The 18818-nt window shown below is 45.2% G+C and overlaps 1 protein-coding gene and 1 long non-coding RNA gene across 3 annotated transcripts in view; one reads left to right on the top strand and one right to left on the bottom strand.

The window, feature by feature from the left end:
• LOC142488671 (uncharacterized) overlaps window positions 1-10610 on the bottom strand; it is a 31461-nt gene extending 20851 nt beyond the window's left edge. The window contains exons 1-2 of the long non-coding RNA XR_012799571.1: window positions 10482-10610; window positions 8393-8548 (exon numbers count right to left, since the gene is read on the bottom strand). This is a non-coding gene — a long non-coding RNA (uncharacterized LOC142488671). The remainder of the gene's footprint in view (window positions 1-8392; window positions 8549-10481) is intronic.
• The window catches only part of TRIP13 (thyroid hormone receptor interactor 13), a 237077-nt gene that overhangs the window by 144387 nt on the left and 73872 nt on the right, over window positions 1-18818 (top strand). The gene's annotated exons all lie outside the window — the stretch shown is intronic.

Below are 18818 nucleotides of genomic sequence, written 5' to 3'. Positions count from 1 at the left end.
GCTAAAAGCTACATATGTGTATTCGTGGGACTGATTCGCACATAAGGATTACAGACACATGATGTTTAGCCGGTACTAAGAGCCAGATATTAATATCCATCTTAATTTTAGTACTACACAGTAATATTTAGTCTCATTGGGAGCGTCATGCGTGACGGAATGTATTAATATGCTCGCGTGCCAGTAAGTACTACTGAACTGAAGTTATGAAGTTATTTACAGTGTATATGGGATTTTGGATCTGCTCTGAAAATACAGACCCCCCTCTGCTATGCTAATAGGGCAGGGAGAGCATCCTGCAAGAATTAGCTTAGGCCAGTGATCAAAAGGTAACTGCCCTAATTGTTTATACTGGGGGCAGGAACCAAGGAACTGAGTGTTTTTAAGTGTGATACTTCACACTTACAATGGAAGCCAAAATCTGCTTCAAAGAGATTTTTTCTAGCCACCTCTGCATCTAGGGTTAAGAGATGGGTTTGAAATGGTATTTAACCCAGTGTCAGCCCTTACTCAAAGGTCTTCATGTGTCTTCATGATCTTCATGTATTGCTGTGATGTCTTCATCGGAAACTGAATTATGGAAGAAATGGCCCATCCTGTATCCTGATGGCTTTTCTTGTCCTAACCTTTAAGTAAGTATCCATATTTTGTCTGTTATTTGTATATCTCCTGTGTTCACCTTTTCCAAGGAATAAATTATATTTTATCATATCTAAGTCTCGTCCAGTTCAACCCAGTTATATTCTTGGTGGTGTATTATTCATAGCCTGTCACAAAGCTCCCGTCACATACGGTAAGACAGAAAGGCATTACCAGGGGTGGATGCAGTCAGGTCTGTACTCACTGTGATCTTAGGTGGAAAAGGAAGTGAGGGGGAATGTGGGTAGCAGGAATAGTCTTGCGACAGACTATCTGGAGACAAACAAGAGGGGAGGGCAGAATAGCCCGTTCTGAGAAGAATCTCAGAGGTTGCTGTAGCAACTCACTGGCTGCCTGCTCACAGGCAGAAAGGGCAACATATTGATACATCAAACAGGCACGGTGTGTGTATGTGGAACAAATGCCTGCAGCTGAACTTAAGGAGCTGACAAGCAGAAGGGGGGGTCAGGCAGAAATGTGATCCTTGTTCCATGATACTCCCCGTCTGGTATCTGGAGATACCACTATATAACTGGAATATATGGAACATATGTGCAATGCATAACAAAGATAACATCACATTCTCAGACAATGCAAGAGTCCATGTCCACATAGCGATGTGACACCGGCCGGTATCACTGGTTTCAAAGTCCCTTGGCCAAGGTTCTTTGGCAAAGGATGCAGGGTGGATGCACAGCTCCAGGTTAGCTGGTTGCACCACAATGTCCTTGTGTAAAAGTCTCTGGCACTGTTTTCTTTTAGCCTTGTGAGGTAACAGTCTTTTTGTCTCTGTAGTTTTACCTACAGAGTGCATCCCCTTGTAGGTATGCCAGTCGTGGTAGCCTGTCACTCTATCACCTGGCATTTGGCAGAAGGAGATGGCTTTTGGCTCCTTGCGGATGTGGAACAACACTCCTGGAAGACTGGTTGTCAAGTCTAGTCCAGTAAAGAGGGCGTCGTTCAGGGAGACTCCCTGGAGCTGAGCGCTGGGGCTGTACACTATCCGGATTTGATCGTGTTCCTTGACCGTTAACCTCAGGAATCCTCTATCTTCCATCGATGGTTTATGCTTGTCGTCGTCTCTTGTGGTCTGGAACGCTGTGCACCCTAAGTCATCGATGCATTCCTCTTGCGCGAGAACGTCTCCACGTATTTTGGTGATACGCCTTTGTGTCTCTTTGTTGACTGCCCTCAGGAGATTGTTCTCTACCTGGACATGACGAAGAACAGTCTCTTTTGTCATTGTAAATCCTTTTGGGAAATGTCTCTGCAACTGTCTCCTCTTAGGTGTGTGAAAGAACAGTCTTTTTGTCCCTGTGGTTTCACTTGCAGGGTACAATCCTTTGCGGCTATTCCAGCCATGGCAACTGGCTGCTTTGTCGCTTGACATTCTGTGGAGAGGAATGGCTGTACGTCTCAGCTGTGTCATTGCTCTCAGGAGGACTGTCTGATTGTTTCTTTTCTTTTGGGAGATCCTTTTGTCGGTCACCTTCGGGAGGTTACTTTCTTCCTTCGGTGGAGTCGACTAATTATCCTTGGTTGTCTGAATCACTAAGCATCCTAGGCCATTGTCACATCCCCCTGTGAGGATGTTTTTGTCGATCTCAGGGGTATGACCTTGTCTCTTCTCTTCACTTGGCCCTCCTGTCACTTGGAGATAGCCAAGACATGGTTCATAGAGGGATGTTTGTCCACATCCTGTTATCACCGTTCTGTGGGCATCAACATAGTCTTGTCTGTGCCCTTTGTTAGTGCACGCGTTGTCCACTATCACCCATCCTAGGTCAAGTTTTTGGGCATATGGTGCGTTGTGGGGTCCGTTACGCTGTTTACGGACTTCATATACCCTCAAGATGTCCCTACCGAGCAGCAGCAAGATCTTGGCTCCTTGTTCTACCGGCGGGATGTAGTTGGCTATTCCTCTGAGGTGCGGGTGATGGCGTGCCACGTCTGGTGTGGGAATCTCGTCCCTGTTTGCAGCCATGTGGTTGCACTCGATGAGTGTGGGGAGAGCTATCTTCACTCTGTTGTCCACTGAACGTATGACGTAGCCGCTTGCTCTTCTCCCTGTTGTCTCAGTTGACCCTGCACAGGTTCTGAGGGTGTAGAGTGAGGCATTGTCTTGTGAGTTGAATAAGTTGAAGAATTCCGTCTTCGCCAATGATCTGTTACTTTGATCGTCGAGGATTGCATACATCCGGATAGCCTTCTCAGGTTGTCCCTGGGGGTGCACTGCGACAAGGCATATTTTGGAGCAGGATATTTTGTAACTTTCCTTTCCGCAAACTTCAGTGCACTGAGAAGTGACAGATGTTGGCTCTCCTTCTCCTTCCTCCCCGCCATGCTCCGCTATGGAGGATGGGTTGTTGAGTTGGTGGAGTGTCAGCGCCTCTGGATGTAGCGATGTTACGTGCTTGTCGCTTTTGCATACTACACATTTGATGTCTTCTTTACAGTCTCTGGCTAGGTGAGTCGTGGAACCGCAGCACCTGAAGCAAACTCCGAATTCTCAGAGTAACTTCTTGCGTTCCTCTAGGGACTTCATCCTGAACCCAAAGCACCTGTTAAGTGGGTGTGGTTTCTTGTGTATGGGACATTCCCTGTTTGGGTCCCTTGGTTCCTCGTCTCCGGCGACCGACTGATCGGGAGTAGTTTGGGTCGTGGGGGACACGTCCGTCCTGTGGACCGAGATGGATGTTTGAGTGTTACCGTATCTCGCCACTGGTCTTTCATTCCTCAAGCTGCATGCACTGTGTGTGGTTTGCGCACCCAAGATGAAGCTGGGATCATTCCTTGCCCTTGCCGCTTCGCGGATGAAGCTAAGACAAGAATGAGAATGGGGGGAAGGCGACTTGCTTATCCCTTTTGTATTTAGAGCCTTGTGATATCCATCTTTCTTGGAGGTTGTAAGGTAGTTTCTCCAAAATGGGTCTCACTCCGCGAGCTGAGTCTAGGACGTTGAGACCTGTTAAGGAATGGTCTTTTCTTGCAAACTCCAGCTCTTGCAGCAGGTCCCCGAGCACTCGTAACTTCGAGTAGTCTTTAGTTGTGATCCTGGGAAAGCTGTCGACTCTTTTGAAGAGCGAATCTTCGACTGCTTCGGGGCTACCGTAGCACTCTTCTAGCCTTTCCCATACTAGGTCAAGACCTACTTGGGGGTGGTTCGCATTTGCTGCCCCAAGTCTCCTTGCGTGTTCCATGGATTCATTTCCCAGCCATTTGGCTAACAGTCTGAGTTCTTCCCTAGCTGAGACATCCAGGCTCTTGACTGCGTCCTTGAACGCGAACTTCCAAATACGGTAGTTCTCGGGACGGTCGTCAAAGTTGGTAAGTCCTGTTTGCACCAGGTCACGCCGGATCATGTACTTGGCCAGGTCTGTCAGGCCTGAGACATCGGCATGTTGGTCACGGTCTCAGGTAGTTGCTGGGAGGGTCCATGCGGTCGCCTCTTTCTTGGCGTGGACGCGTGATGACTGCTGGTCAGTGTGAGGGGCTGTGTTTTCCCGTGTGGGTGTACCTGGATTGCGAGCCTGTTGTAGTGCATCCGTGTGCGCGCTGGCGTGTGGATCACTGTTGCGGCTGTGGCGGTCCCAGGCAGCATGTACCATTGAAGGAACAGCGTCTTCTCCTCGTGGACCTAGCAAGTCTTCAATGTCTGTGAAGTCGCTCCCGTCGCGTTGAGATGGTGCGCTGGTGTTTACACTGAAGAGGCTCCTTACGTAGTCTTCAGTGCGTTGGGCTGGATCCACTGAGGCTATCCTGTCTCGCAGCTGCTTCTAAGACTTCGGCTTGGGCTATGGCGGCAGCGGCGTCCTCTTCTTTACTTTACCACGCAGCGGTGGCATTGGCAGTGGAGGCAGCGGCGGCGGCCTGCTCCTCCTCTTCTATGCGCGCTCTTTCTGCCCTTACGGCTGCCTCTCTCCGACCATATTCGGCCCTGGCACGTGCGGCCTCTGCGGTGGCTCGCGCCTTGGTAGTGCTGGTGCTTGCGCTGGACACGTTAGATTGCGCTGATCTTGCTGACCTTGATGAGTGTCTGGATGTGCTAGAGCGATGTGACGTGGTCTCCAGGAGGAGCTCTTTTCTCTCGCTTTGAGCGTCCGTGATGGCGGTCTGCACGATGCCATCATGTTCTAGGTTGATTGCCTTTTGCAGGTCGCGTTCTCGCAGGCTATCTTCCGTGTTAGTTCTTGTTAGATAGGTGAAATATGCCTGTGACAGTGCTTGGTAGCGCAAGTGAGCTATCTTCAATTGAGTTATTGCCTGTTCGAGTTGTTGTACATAGTTAGCAGCGCCGGCGACATTGCATGTCCAAAGTGTGGTTGTTTCCCAGGCCAACTCTAATTTAGCGCGGTGCGCTTCAATGTCAGTCTCATATTTTGCGCAGCGGTCTCTGTGTCTGGGTGGTCACTCTCCTGCGTGATGTCTGGTGAGGCTCTGAGTTCTGCCATGCTGTAGGTGTGTGTAGGCCTTTAGCCAGTGCGTGTGGCGTGCGGTCTTTTACCTGCGTCAACGATGGGCGACTGTCTCAGATGATGCCGAGCGGTGTCCTGCAGCGTTCGGGTAGCTGTACTCACAGGTGTCCGGTGGCTCTGACCCGTGTCCTGGCGGGCATCCGGTGGCGTGGCCCTTGGTGGCGCTAGCCGTGGGGATGTGCGCAGGAGTAGGTGAGATGGTAGCTCCTCACTATGGAGCTCTGCAGAGGGTGGACTCAAAGACAAAAAAGAGCAATCAAAGTTCTGTGTATATTGCAGTCTGACTGCAGTACTGCTGTCTTTTGTGTGAGCTGCAGGCTGTGTCCAAAGGCTGTAAGCAGTGGCTTTATGCTGAATTCAAGGTATATAGAATCCGTTTTTACTGTGCTGTGCTGATTAAACTGCTGCTTGTTTTTGCAGAAAGCTGTAGCTGTTTGCTGTGTAGCTGTTTAATGCTGCACTTTCCTAGCATGAAGGCTGTGTGTGATAGCTTCTGCATAGACCTCCAGCACATGGTCTCTGTCTTACTATCCAGAAACTAGGGTCACGTTTTGAGGTATGAATAGCTTCAGTTAGCTTTAACTCATGTCTTCGCTCTTCCAAAGCATCACAAGTCCTTAATGTCTTTCTTAACTTTATTGCAGAAGTAGAAAACAACGGGTACTTGTAGGTGTAGTGTGAGTAGAGAGTGCTTCTCTATGTGGAATGCTTCTATGAGGTGGACTACGGTAAGACAGAAAGGCCTTACCAGGGGTGGATGCAGTCAGGTCTGTACTCACTGCGATCTTAGGTGGAAAAGGAAGTGAGGGGGAATGTGGGTAGCAGGAATAGTCTTGGGACAGACTATCTGGAGACAAACAAGAGGGGAGGGCAGAATAGCCCGTTCTGAGAAGAATCTCAGAGGTTGCTGTAGCAACTCACTGGCTGCCTGCTCACAGGCAGAAAGGGCAATATATTGATACATCACACAGGCATGGTGTGTGTATGTGGAACAAATGCCTGCAGCTGAACTTAAGGAGCTGACAAGCAGAAGGGGGGTTGGGCAGAAATGTGATCCTTGTTCCATGATACTCCCCGTCTGGTATCTGGAGATACCACTATATAACTGGAATACGTGGAACATATGTCCAATTCATAACAAAGATAACATCACATTCTCAAACAATGCAAGAGTCCATGTCCACATAGCGATGTGACACTGGCCGGTATCACTGGTTTCAAAGTCCCTTGGCCAAGGTTCTTTGGCAAAGGATGCAGTGTGGATGCACAGCTCCAGGTTAGCTGGTTTCACCACAATGTCCTTGTGTAAAAGTCTCTGGTGTGTGTATGTGGAACAAATGCCTGCAGCTGAACTTAAGGAGCTGACAAGCAGAAGGGGGGTCGGGCAGAAATGTGATCCTTGTTCCATGATAGTATCCTACCTAGAAGAGCACCTCACTCATACTACTTAGCTGTGCAGGGGCCCCTTTCTTTTGTGTGTAGCTATTTTTTGGAGCGTTCATTTTTTTTGAGAGAGAATTTCTCTGCTGCCCTAGGCTGCGGCCCCGCTGGCGCTGACCGCGCTCATGCTTGAGTAGTGATGACGTCACCAACTCTTCAAGCATGAGCGTGAGTGTCCTGCGATTTTGTGAGCGTGCTCGGGGGGTGGGGAGTGCATGGGGGGCCCATTGAGCGCGCTTCAAACACACTTTTTTTTACTTCCCAAGTGCCAAGCTTGGGAGAGCGTGCGTGCCCACACATGAGCGCGCTCCGCTTGAGCAGGGACGTGAGAATTCACATTCCACAAAGTAAACTCAGCAAGCACCACTGCCAATGGTCCTATGTTGGATCACCACTGAAAAGGAGGTGAAAATGAAATAAGGACAGTAGTCTGTTTAAAGCCGTTTAAAAAATAAATAAATAATCAATATGTGCATCAATACAATCCAATACAATCCATTGACAAGTGATTAGCTAAGTTGCCAATCAATCCTTTCTCCTTTGATCGATCAGCAAAAATTTGGCTTGGGGGTTCACTAGATCCCTGTCAATGCAGCAGAAGAGGACCAATGCAAGATGCAAAGTTCTGTATGGAAGATCATGTGACCTGGCGCACAATTAGTACCCTGCTAGAGAGAGGGCAGGGCTGAAACAGGGGTGTGCCACAGCCCGATTCAGAAGAGGAAGGGGTTTGACTTTGTAAATGGTTGCTATAGAAAAAAAAAATGCTGGTCACATTATAATACATTAAAAATGTCTAATTTTATTTTTTAAATGCTACAAGTATTTTCTCATAGTACAGAACTGTAGGATATTGCTTGAACTGCAGCTTTAATATGGTAAATGTAGTTTATTAAGCGTCCCCCTCCCCCTTTATTATTTATTGTTTCTATACAATTTTGTATCTAATGTGTTTTGGCTATAAAACTATTTTCATTCCTTATAGCCACAAGAATCAAAAAAGAAATACAAGAGGCCATTCATTCAATTGGATAAATATGTTGTGTGGAAGAAAAACCTATATGGCACCTGGACATGAACCACAAATCAATTGGTTTGTCAGCAACCACCCAATACATATAAAAAAAAAAGACTCCCACCCTTACAATATATATTAAAAAAAAGACCCCCCCCCCCGAATAAAAAAGACAACTTGTGGCTGGTCAGCCTGTGTCCTGTGGCGGCTCGGCGCTGCAAGTTGGGCCCAACCACTGGCCAGGCCCGGCTGCCGGTCCTCTCACAGCTGGGGCCTCCGGCTCTCCTGCAGCTGCGGACCTCTATCCCTATCACTGTGTGTCAAACTGAAACATAAATCCAGTGTACCCAGGGAAATACAAAACATTTATTTTTCATAAATAAGTATAGGTAAATAAACAGGTGCTTTAAGGATTATTTAATCCTTTATGAGGAACCCAATTTCACTGCTAAATTGTTTAAAGAAAACATGGACATTGTACTGATTTTTTAATGTACCATGCATTTAATTAAGTGTAGTATCTTCCATTTTCTAGCTTCTTTGAAGTTTGTGGTTCTCATTTTCTGACAGTAAATAGATCTTCAGGATTCTGGACCTTATTGACTAAAAGCCTCTTAGATAGTTTTTAACATAACATTTGTTAAAAGATTTAAGTTAAAGATGTGTTATGATGAGCATCTGAAAAAAATATATATTTTCATTGTCATTTCTATTTTGTTGCATATCTCTGTCATCCGAGTAACTCCGACGCGCCCCCCCTCCTCCAAGAGAAGGGAAGATATGAAATGAAAGCAAGCAAACCAAGTTTAACACATTTACTTACAGAGATAAATATGAAATACCAGCAGGTGTCCAAGAAGCAGAATAGATGCAATTCCTAATAGGAAAGTGATCACAGCAACAGCAAGGATCCCTGCTGTAGGTGTTTCGACTGGAGCAAGAGGAAGAAATACCAACCATGTGTTGTTTTCTTTTACTCCTAAAAGGGTAAAAGAACGAATATTAAAACTGACACATTAAATCAATTTTCTCCCTACACTAGAAAGAATGGAAAGGATATTTTAAATGCTGCCATAATTGGAGAATTAAGATGGCCAGAAATATACAGTACTAGATTTCTTTACTGCCAGAATCAAAACTTCCAATGTATTGTTTCTCTGGCTCCATTAGCACGTGTCCTTTCCCAGATTGACACTTTGCACCAAATTTGAGTCCAACTGCTGTGACATTCTATGAAGGCTACTTGGAATTATCGCCCATTGACTTAAATGGCAATTAACGCCAAATCGAGGTGTGTTACCCCGCATCATGGCACAGTGAACCCTGGCATAAAGAGGCCTATTCAATAAAGCCAGGAGAATGTGCTCCAGCTGTTTTTGCCTAAACATTTTGAAAACATACCAAAAGCCCTCTTCACCCTATCCAATAAAATGTGAAGAGGTAGTAGAGAAATTATGTAAATGTATTTTTGGTAGGATGCATATTAGTATGTAAATGATTTATTGTTTCTAAATGGACCATCTATGTTCTATTCAATAAATTTCAAAGAGCTGCAATATGACAATCACAGCCCCATGGCTAACTTTTTTCCCCATATAGTACATGCAGGATAGCCAACAAGCAGAGTTAACTGTCATACAGAAAACCTAATTGGCCCCAATAAATTGAAATAATATCTACACACATAATACTGTATTAATTTCTTAAGCTGCAGTCCCAGTCGTGCGCTGTGTACAAGCACCGCCCCTCAATGGGGCTGGGCCCAGCACACACCTTCGCGTGGAAGGTGCAGCCGTGCGGCGACAAGATTTTTCAAAGACACTGAAATTGACTTTGCGACGGAGGTGTAGCCCCGCCCACACCGGCGGCTCAGCCAATGAGGGCGAACCAGCCGTGTGAGGTCATGGCCACGCCCCTGCAAACCCCCAGCCACGCCCCCTCCCGTCGCAAACTCTCCCTCTCTCCCAGGACCGCAGATCACAGTGTAGCGTTGTGCACGCGCCGCCCCCCTCTCCGGGCGCACGTGCCACAGTGCTGACTGGGACCGCAGCCTAGTAACCGCAATGGTCATGAAAGCATGCACTAATGTATATCTTTGTAACCATGACAACCAAAGGGTATGTACCCATTTCTCCCCATGGGGTCTAATCTCCCACCCCGGGACAATCTCCTTATTGGACCACTTTATGACACCAAAAACATCCATCTAACAAGGCCTTCATTTATACCATTAACCAACAAGGGCTGATAGGTAGGTATGTCAGCAATGCTGAAAGTAAAACAATAATCTATACAATAATAGGTGCATAGAATAAAGCACTCTATAAGAAAGGTGCCATTAATTCCTTAGTTATCCTAACAGCATTAACCCCTTTGTTAGCCTAGCAGTGTACATGCCAATATGATCACTGTAGTTATAAAGCCTCTTTCTTGTGATTATAAGGGGGTATATATTGCTATTCAATGTATTCCTTGGAAAAGGAAAAAGCTTCAACCAGATTAGAGAAAGGCGGATAAAAAAACACAGGCCCTTCAGCACTTTTCTTGCAACTATTTACCCTTTGCTAATTTTTGTATGCAAATGAGCTTTCATTTACCCTAGAAAATGTGCCTCTCACTAATTTGATATATTGGAAAAAGAGCAGTACTTTTTTTTTGCAATTCCAAAGCACACTTAAAGATAAAAATAAATAACCGTTTGGCAAGTGTTGCTTCTGAAAAGGTTTGATGCACTTATTGTGTTACAACTCCCTTCTAACATTTATTTCGTGAAGCGTTAAATACATAGTTACACATGTGCGTTATAAATAATAATATACATGTGTTCTCCAGCATTTTTATGGAACTTGAACATATGTAAGTATCTACCTACATAGCCATGCATATATTAAAGTGATTTAAGCTTGCATTACTTTCAAATTGTGGAGACATGCGAAGTTCAGCAGGGTTCACAAAATGTTGTACGAAGACATAAAGGATCACCATAACCATTAAAAGGATGCCAAGAACAGCCGACATCACAGTGTTGAAGAAAAACCTGTTAATACAAAAAGTGTGTAGTAAATTTGCGGAACTATATACCTATATGATTATTTTTTTCCTTCATTTTATTTCATTCTCTCTCTCTCTCTCTCATTATTCAGTAAGAACATTTTCCTTTGTGGTATATTGTCGAATATTTGATGTCGTACTCCTTACAGTACTGTAGTCTAGTAACAAATACATTCATTAGTTCTTCTGCTTTAACATAGTATAAATATTTATGCTTTATATGGTCTCCTCGACAAAGTCTCCATGGGGACAGAACATTGAGCAGCATTTCTTTAATTTATGATTTTGTACAATAAAATAATTATTTTGAGCGCTAGTTCTATATGATCATTGACTACTAAATTGTATAAAAATAATATTGAGCACATGAATTAGAGACCACACCTTGCTCTTAAGAACTCCACCTATAACTAACACACCCGAAGACTATTGATATGAGGAAGTACATAACACGCTAAACTGTAAGTCGCTGTCAGACTTATTCAGCAAGCACCGTGGTTGCTGAAATGAAGAGTATAGACAAATTTGGCAGCGCACTCCTATATAAATATTACTAAAAAGTATAATCATGCAAAGAGTTAGGTGCAACTTCCCAAAGTGATGGCCTCCATAGGACACCATCAAATCTGTACAATGGATAACGGAAACATAAAACAAATATACAAAAGTGCTACAAGTAAAATACAAAAATATTCTCACTTTTTGTATTGTAACGTACTGCTGCGGCTCATCTGAGTCTAACACATCGCCGGTTTTTCCCTGGCTTTTTCCTGGAATGCGGCGCACTTCACCTGGAGCATGCTGCATTAATTTTGCGTTCTCAGCCATGGGTCATGCGCGGTTGACGCGCGGTTGATGCATTTATTGAGAATGGTTCGGATTTAATAGGTTGCAATTCTTCGCGTGTCCACCAGATGGCAGATATTCATGAATTGTTATGCGCATGCGCTTCAGTAATGTGTCGACTTTCAGGTGTTTCGTTTAAAAAAGATACCACAGTGTGCTATTGTAACTTGGCCTTGAGACTTAAGGAAGAGGTTGCAAAAATGTATCAATTTAGGCTTTTCATATTAAAGAAAGACAAAGACCAGTTTTGGTTACAGTATTCTCCAGAGACCTGTCGCCCGCCATGAGTGTTCAAGTGCAGCCCTGTTGCAGGGTACATGCAACTACACACGCGGGTTTCTTGACAAGGCTTATTTATTTAGCCTCAAAAGATATACAGCACACAAAACAAAAATAGCTTTTCATCAGCAAACAAAAGGAAAAAAATGGCTTTTTCTTCAGCAGACAAAACAAAACAGTTTCTCTTTAGCAGTCTAAAAATAAGGCAGCTACCCTTTTCTATGCAGGGGACAGACAGTTCATAATTTATCTACTGTGCTCACAGACTTTGTATCAGTAATCTCTTCAGTAACTTACTCCTCTCTCCTCAACAGCCAGCAGCATGTGTCTACAGCCTGGGGTTTTTAACACACCTTGATTAGGCAGCTGGGATCCAACTAATTGTCCTGAGGTTCCCAGCTGAGGTTAACCTAGTCACTGCTGTATTGTAGGCTAAACATATGTCTGCCAGGCATATAGCTGGTGGCTTTTATTTACCCTGTCACAAGCCCGTTTTCCAAAAACCCGACAGAAGTTACGCGTATTTGATATGGGCCGCGATTAATGCAACAGATGATAAGATGGCAACAGTTGTTCAAATTTATCAGTATTTTATCGAAAACTATGACCTTTACAAATTTTTGCCAGCTCCTCATACGTGGAAGCGTGCAATAAGGAAAAGGTTATGTAGCGATCCCCGTTTTTATCGTATTGAGCCACAATTTGTTGGAGGGTATTGGTGTGTATCACGGCGTTTTCCTGTATCTATGATCATGCAGACGGCAAAAGGCGAAGGGTCGTGTTAAAACCAACTAAGAAACGACAGTCGCTGCCAAGCAATGCACCGGCACCGGTTTCCGATAACGGCCCCACCGTCAGTGACAACCCTGAGCCCGAGTCGGATTTTGCGTGCAGTTTCGATCAAGCTTGCATGTACCTAAGCAATTTCCAGCCTCATCAGCTGACTACAGGTGGACTAGTCCCGCTGCAAACTATCGACGTGGATGATCAAGAACACTGGACTGGCAGTGGACCGGCGCCGGCGCCAGCTGAATGGGAAATTCTATGGTGAGTATTGTTGCCGTATTATTTTCTGTGTTTTTTTTATTTTGACAATACAGTATCAATATCGGTGCGATTCAAAAGTCAAGCGATTCTCTTGTAAGCAATATCATTGGCTGAGCGGCTTCTACAGTACTGTACTGCAGATACTGAACAATTGGTGGAACGCTAGGAACATGCGCATTGGAACCTTCTTGAAACGCATATGCGTGTCATTACATCGACGGTAGGCGCATGCGCATGTGAACAGGAGACGCCCCCCGAGAAAATTATTGGTGGGACTGGCTGGGAACTTCTTTAGGGGGCTGACCATTACTGTAAAACTTTTCTTTTTGTTTTTCCTCAGAAAAGAAAATGGCTAATGGAGGGATTTCGATGGATAATATCGCTTTGTGTAACAATGCCTGCACATTGCTGAATCGGATTTAAAAACCCACGTGCCGGAGCCTACAGTTTAGTGGCCGTTAGTTATTGATTAGGATAGAATACTGTACCTGAAACAGTATGCTGATGTTTTCCGGCCGTACAGTATACAATACTTTTTATATACAGTATACTGTGTAATAAACCCGAAAAAATAAAAACTATGCATTTATTCTACATGTATCACAGTACTGTACATACATTATGGGGCCTATGCAGAGAGCAGCGAATTTTCGAAATTCGCCATTTTTTGGAGATAATCGCGCAGAAAACAGCAGAAAATGGAGATTTCCGAAAAACGCGCCAATTTTTATTTTCTATTTGTAAAACTCGCCTCGCGGCTGGCGAAAACCTCAATCTCGCCAGTTTTACAAATATCCTAATGCAGAGAGCCGCGAACGGCATCTAGCGGCTGTTCGCACCCAATAAAATGGCGCTATTGTCTCCTTTTTCCCTCGCCAGAAAAAATTGGCAAGAAGCGGCCGCTCGTGGCCATTGCAAAGGGAAAAAAAAAGGCGCGCATTTGTTTTTACAAGTTTCTGAAGCGCGCATCTCGCCAATTTAAACTCGCCAGACGCATCCATGTTAAACATAGCAGAATTCGCACTTTTCTGCATATGGAGAATAAAACTCTCCAAAAAAGCTACTTTTTAATAAATTCGCCATTTTTCAAATTCGCTGCTCTCTGCATAGGCCCCTATGTGTCTTCTACAGTATACAGTGCCAGTACATACAGTACAGTACAGAATGTCTTCTATTTTTTTTTTTTTTTTTTTTAACTTTCTTTTATTGGTTTTTCAAGGGTATTACATACAAGTATCACATTGGTACCATTTAATAGACTGTTGGACAGACAACATCTAGACAAACATGGGGGGGGGTAGACGAGAGAAATTGGGGTAATGGGGAGGGGAGGGATGCAGGGGGGGGGACTGGGAAGGTGGTGTAAAGGAGGTAACTTTAGTCTTGTTCTTCACTGGTCTTATGCCGGCACTGTGGGTTCAGTTCTATCTATGACCGTACTGCACCTGGCTTGGGGTCAGGGGGGTGCGCATAGGCTACCTTGATCTGCCTTAGGCTTAGTGTTAGCGTCATATCTCCTGCGTTTTTGGTCCGTCCTTGAAGGAGAACCCATCTGTTTCTATCAAAGCCAGACGGAGGCATTGCTCATCCCTGGGATATCCGTCTGCGCCAACCATAGCGACCAGACTTTTTGGAAATTTGAGCCAGTGTCGTTGACCAGACTCGTCAACTTTTCCATCTGGCAAGCAAACCAAATTCTGTTCCGGATTTTATCTATTGATGGAATTGCATTCTGGTTCCACAGTGCTGCGGTCTCGCACCTCATTGCCGTAGCAAAATGTGCTATTAATTTGTTTCCTGATCTAGAGACCTCATTTGTGGGCTTACCTAACAGGAACACCCATGGGTCTAGTTGAATTTTGAGGCCCAAAAATATCCTCTGTAGCCAATCTCTGATTTCTGTCCAGACAGGTATGAGTCGTGGACAAGACCACAACATGTGCACCAGGTCTCCCCGTTCCCCACACTGTCTGGGACAGAGTGGGGAAGCTCCCGCAACGAATTTTGCCAATCTAACTGGGGTGAGATACCACCTCATTAATACCTTATATGAGTTCTCCTTCAATGTCGTACAAATCGAGCTACTGGCCGCCGCTTTAAAGATTGCTGTCCAGTCATCGTCGTCTAACGGTCCTGTCAGGTCAGTCTCCCATTGTGCCATGAACCTGGTTTTATGTGAGCTGTCAATGTCCACCCTTACCACTTCTCTGTAAAGAGCAGATATGAGTCCCCGTGTATCGGTTCCCCGATCACAGAGCTTCTCAAAATTGGTTAGCGGTGGTCTATTCAAGTGTTTGGTATAGAATGCCCGGACCTGGAGGTATCTAAGAAATTCTGTGTTGGGTAGGTCCGTTTCTGACTGTATTAGATCAAATGGCTTAATCGTGTCTCGTCCGTCCAGGTCTTTTAGTCTTCGCAACCCCAGTCTCTGCCAACGTGTGAAGTTCTTATCAACCAGCCCTGGAGCAAAGTCTGGATTTCCATACAGGGGAGTCATCAGAGTATGTTTTGAGGTCAATGAGTGATTATTTTTAGCCGCATCCCAGACCGAGAGAGTTAAGCACCGAGGTCAGCGGATCCCTCAATTCTTTTAATCTAGGTTTAGGATACCAAATTAGGTCCTTAAGCTCTAGCGGGGCGCACACCTCCCTCTCCAGTGCCACCCATCGCCTCTGCTCCGGGTCACCGTGCCACTGTGTAATTTGGCATAGTTGTGCCGCTTTGTAATATGCCATCAAGCTCGGTACTGCTAGGCCCCCAGTTTCCCGAGGTCTTTGCATAATTGACATTTTTACCCGCGGTGTTTTGTTTTTCCAAATGAATCTTGTAATTGCGTTCTGCAATTCTTTAATGTCTGATCGCACTACAGGTATCGGAAGAGTTTGGAACAGGTATAGTATTCTAGGGAGGAGGTTCATTTTCACACACTAGATTCTGCCAATCCAGGATATTCCGTATGCAGACCAATCTTTTAGTTCCTTCGTGAGGGCTCTTAGTAATCTCGGGTAGTTCTCTTGATATAGATTGGAGTTACGTTTGGTTAGATATATCCCTAAGTATTTTATAGCTTTGGACTGCCATTTAAACTGGAAGTTAATTTCTATTAATTTCTCTGTTTCTCTTGGGATGTTTAGATTTAGTGCCTCCGATTTAGATTGATTTATCTTAAAACCGGAGATTCTACAAAATTTTTCCAGTAGAGCAAACAGATTGGGCAACGAGGTAAGCGGTTTTGTCAGAGACAATATGATGTCATCTGCATATAGAGCGATTTTATGCTCTTGGGAGTGGATTTGTATTCCCGAAATATTGGGACTGCGACGTATGTGTGCCGCTAACGGTTCCACGCATAGGGCGAACAAAAAGGGCGAGAGTGGGCAGCCCTGTCTGGTCCCGCTTTTGATTTTAAACAACTCTGACGGAAAGCCCTGGTGGATCACCCTGGCGGTCGGTGTTGTGTATAATGCTTTTATTTCCCCTAGAATTTTGCCTCCAAACCCAAATGCTCCAAGCGTGGACTCCATGTATGGCCAGTCAATCCTGTCGAAGGCCTTCTCCGCGTCTAAACTTAGCACTATACCTCAGACCCCGTTGGCATTAATGTAATTAATGATATCTATTATCCTTCTAGTATTGTCGGCCGCTTGTCTATCTCTAATAAAGCCAACCTGGTCCGGGTGGATAAGCCTTGGCAGGATCGCGCCCAATCTATTGGCCAGTAATTTGGAGTATATCTTAACGTCCGAATTTATTAAGGATATCGGCCTGTAACTTTGACAGTTTGTGGGATCTTTGTCCTTCTTATGAATTATAGATATCGACGCCTGGAGCATCTGGTCCGAAAAGGGTTCCCCCGCCAAGACTCCGTTAAATAACTTGAGCATGTGCGGTGCTAGAACCCCGATAAATTTTTTGTAATACAAATTAGAAAACCCGTCAGCTCCCGGGGCCTTAGAGGGTTTGAGACTCTTGATGACCGCGGTCAGTTCCTCCAGAGTGAAATCAGTCTGAATTGCCTCGCGCTCAAGTCTGTTTAGTCTAGGTAGGGCTGCCTCCTTTAAGAAGATCTGTAATAATTTGTTCGTTTTTGGGTTGTGTGTCGCCTTCTCCCCATTATAGAGCTGTTCATAAAGCCTAAACTCTTCCACTATGCGTTTAGGGTTGGAGGACATTTCCCCCGTTTTAGTTTTAATGGCCTGTATATTATAACTTGGTTGCCTATTCCTGATCCTGTTAGCTAGCATAGTTTCCGGCTTGTTGGCTTTCTCAAAGAATTTCCTCTTGGTCCAACTCAGGTCTCCCTCGGCCTGGAATGTGAGGAGTTGGTTAAGTTCTATCCTTACATCCTTCAGCTCCTTAAGAATGTCCCCTCTACCTGATCGGCTATGTAGTATAGAGAGCTCATGTAACCTCTTATATAGTTGTGTCAATTTTGTTTCCGTCTGCTTTTTCCGTCTTGCTGCGAGACTAATCAGCATTCCTCGCATCGTGGCCTTGTGAGCCTCCCACAGTGTAATGTGAGATTCCACTGTGCCTGTATTAGTGGCGAAAAATTGCCTAATCTCGTCTTTAACTGTCTGGGCTAATTCAGGGATCTTAATCAGGGACTCGTTTAATTTCCAATTTGCTCCCGGGCTGACCGGCCTAATTTGAGTGCATCGTAGCTCGATTGATGCGTGGTCCGACCATGAGATGTCATGGATCAGAGTGTCGGTGATTTGTGGGACCATTCTGCTCGACACAAAGAAGTGGTCTAGTCTACTATAGCTGTCGTGTGGGTGTGAGTAAAATGTATAGGTACGCTCGCCCGGGTGCTGTTCCCGCCATATGTCAACTAAACATCCTCGTCTCAGCCCCTCTAAGAGAGCTGTGGCCCCTGTTTGTCTCACTTTTTCCTGTCTCGGAGATCTGTTTATTCACGGATCTAGAACCTTATTGAAGTCTCCCGCTAATATTATGTTTCCCACTGCCCATTGTTGGAGTTTAAGAAAAAATTCTTCAAAGTACTGGGGATCTTTTTCACATGGGGCATATACGCATGCCAAAGGTTCTCTACATTGCTGCAGTAGGCCCACTAGTATTATATATCTACCTTCTGGGTCACGTTTTATTTTTTCCAGCTCAAACGGGACTTTGTTGTGGAGTAAAATGGCAACCCCTTTTTTCTTTTCTTTGGCTGAGGCGAGATAGAACCTCCTAAAATTTTTGTCTATAAACCCTGGGTTTTTGTTAGAGCAGTAATGCGTCTCTTGAAGAAAGAGAACATCTGTTTACCTACGCTTGAATTCTGCAAAGGCGATTCTACGTTTTTGAGGGGAATTGAAACCCTTAACATTTTGTGATAGGAACTTCAGAGCCATGTTTGTGTGTGTAGTGAATCTTTGTGGGTGCGGTGCGTTTGCCTCCTACCCGTGCCTTGGATTTTCTGTGGATACCAGTAGTGGTGTTGCTGATCTCTTGACTCTGTGAAACCTCCTTTTGGGAAACCTGGGCAGGGGGAGGGAAAACACATAGGGAAATGACAGGAAACATAAAGCCTTGTAACAAGTACAAAGAAAACCATCTTGGCCCTAACTGACCTATGGTTTACTGCCTGGGAAAACTGCCGGTACTCTGGGTGCTCCCACTTTTCTGTCTGTGATTGCGGGATACCTTCCAGATCACGGATTCCCAGGTCTTTGACCGGGCTGTGGCTTAAGGCCGTAGTCCAGCCCCAAGGGCACATGCCAACAGGTAGGGATAAGGGCTATCACCCGCCCCCCCCGCCGGCAGTGCTAACATTATCTTGTTATAATTATATGCATAAACGTATGCTAAGAACTCAACTACTTAGCTAGTTAACTAAAATATATCTTCAGTTGTTGCCGCCTTCCGACTTCAAGGGTCTATAACTGACTGGCAAAACTTTTAAACTAAAGTAAGCTTGTGACTAATGTGTTCTCAGCCCCTCTCCCCAGCGGGGGAATTCGCGCACCCCCCTGAGGAGTCCCTCCCCCCCCCCCGGCGGATCCCCCGGCTGCCTCTGC

This window comes from Ascaphus truei, chromosome 2, assembly GCF_040206685.1.
Source record: "Ascaphus truei isolate aAscTru1 chromosome 2, aAscTru1.hap1, whole genome shotgun sequence".
NCBI classification, from domain to species: Eukaryota; Metazoa; Chordata; class Amphibia; order Anura; family Ascaphidae; genus Ascaphus; species Ascaphus truei.
Note: the sequence above shows the minus strand (reverse complement) of the source record. Positions and strands in the feature narration are given on the sequence as shown.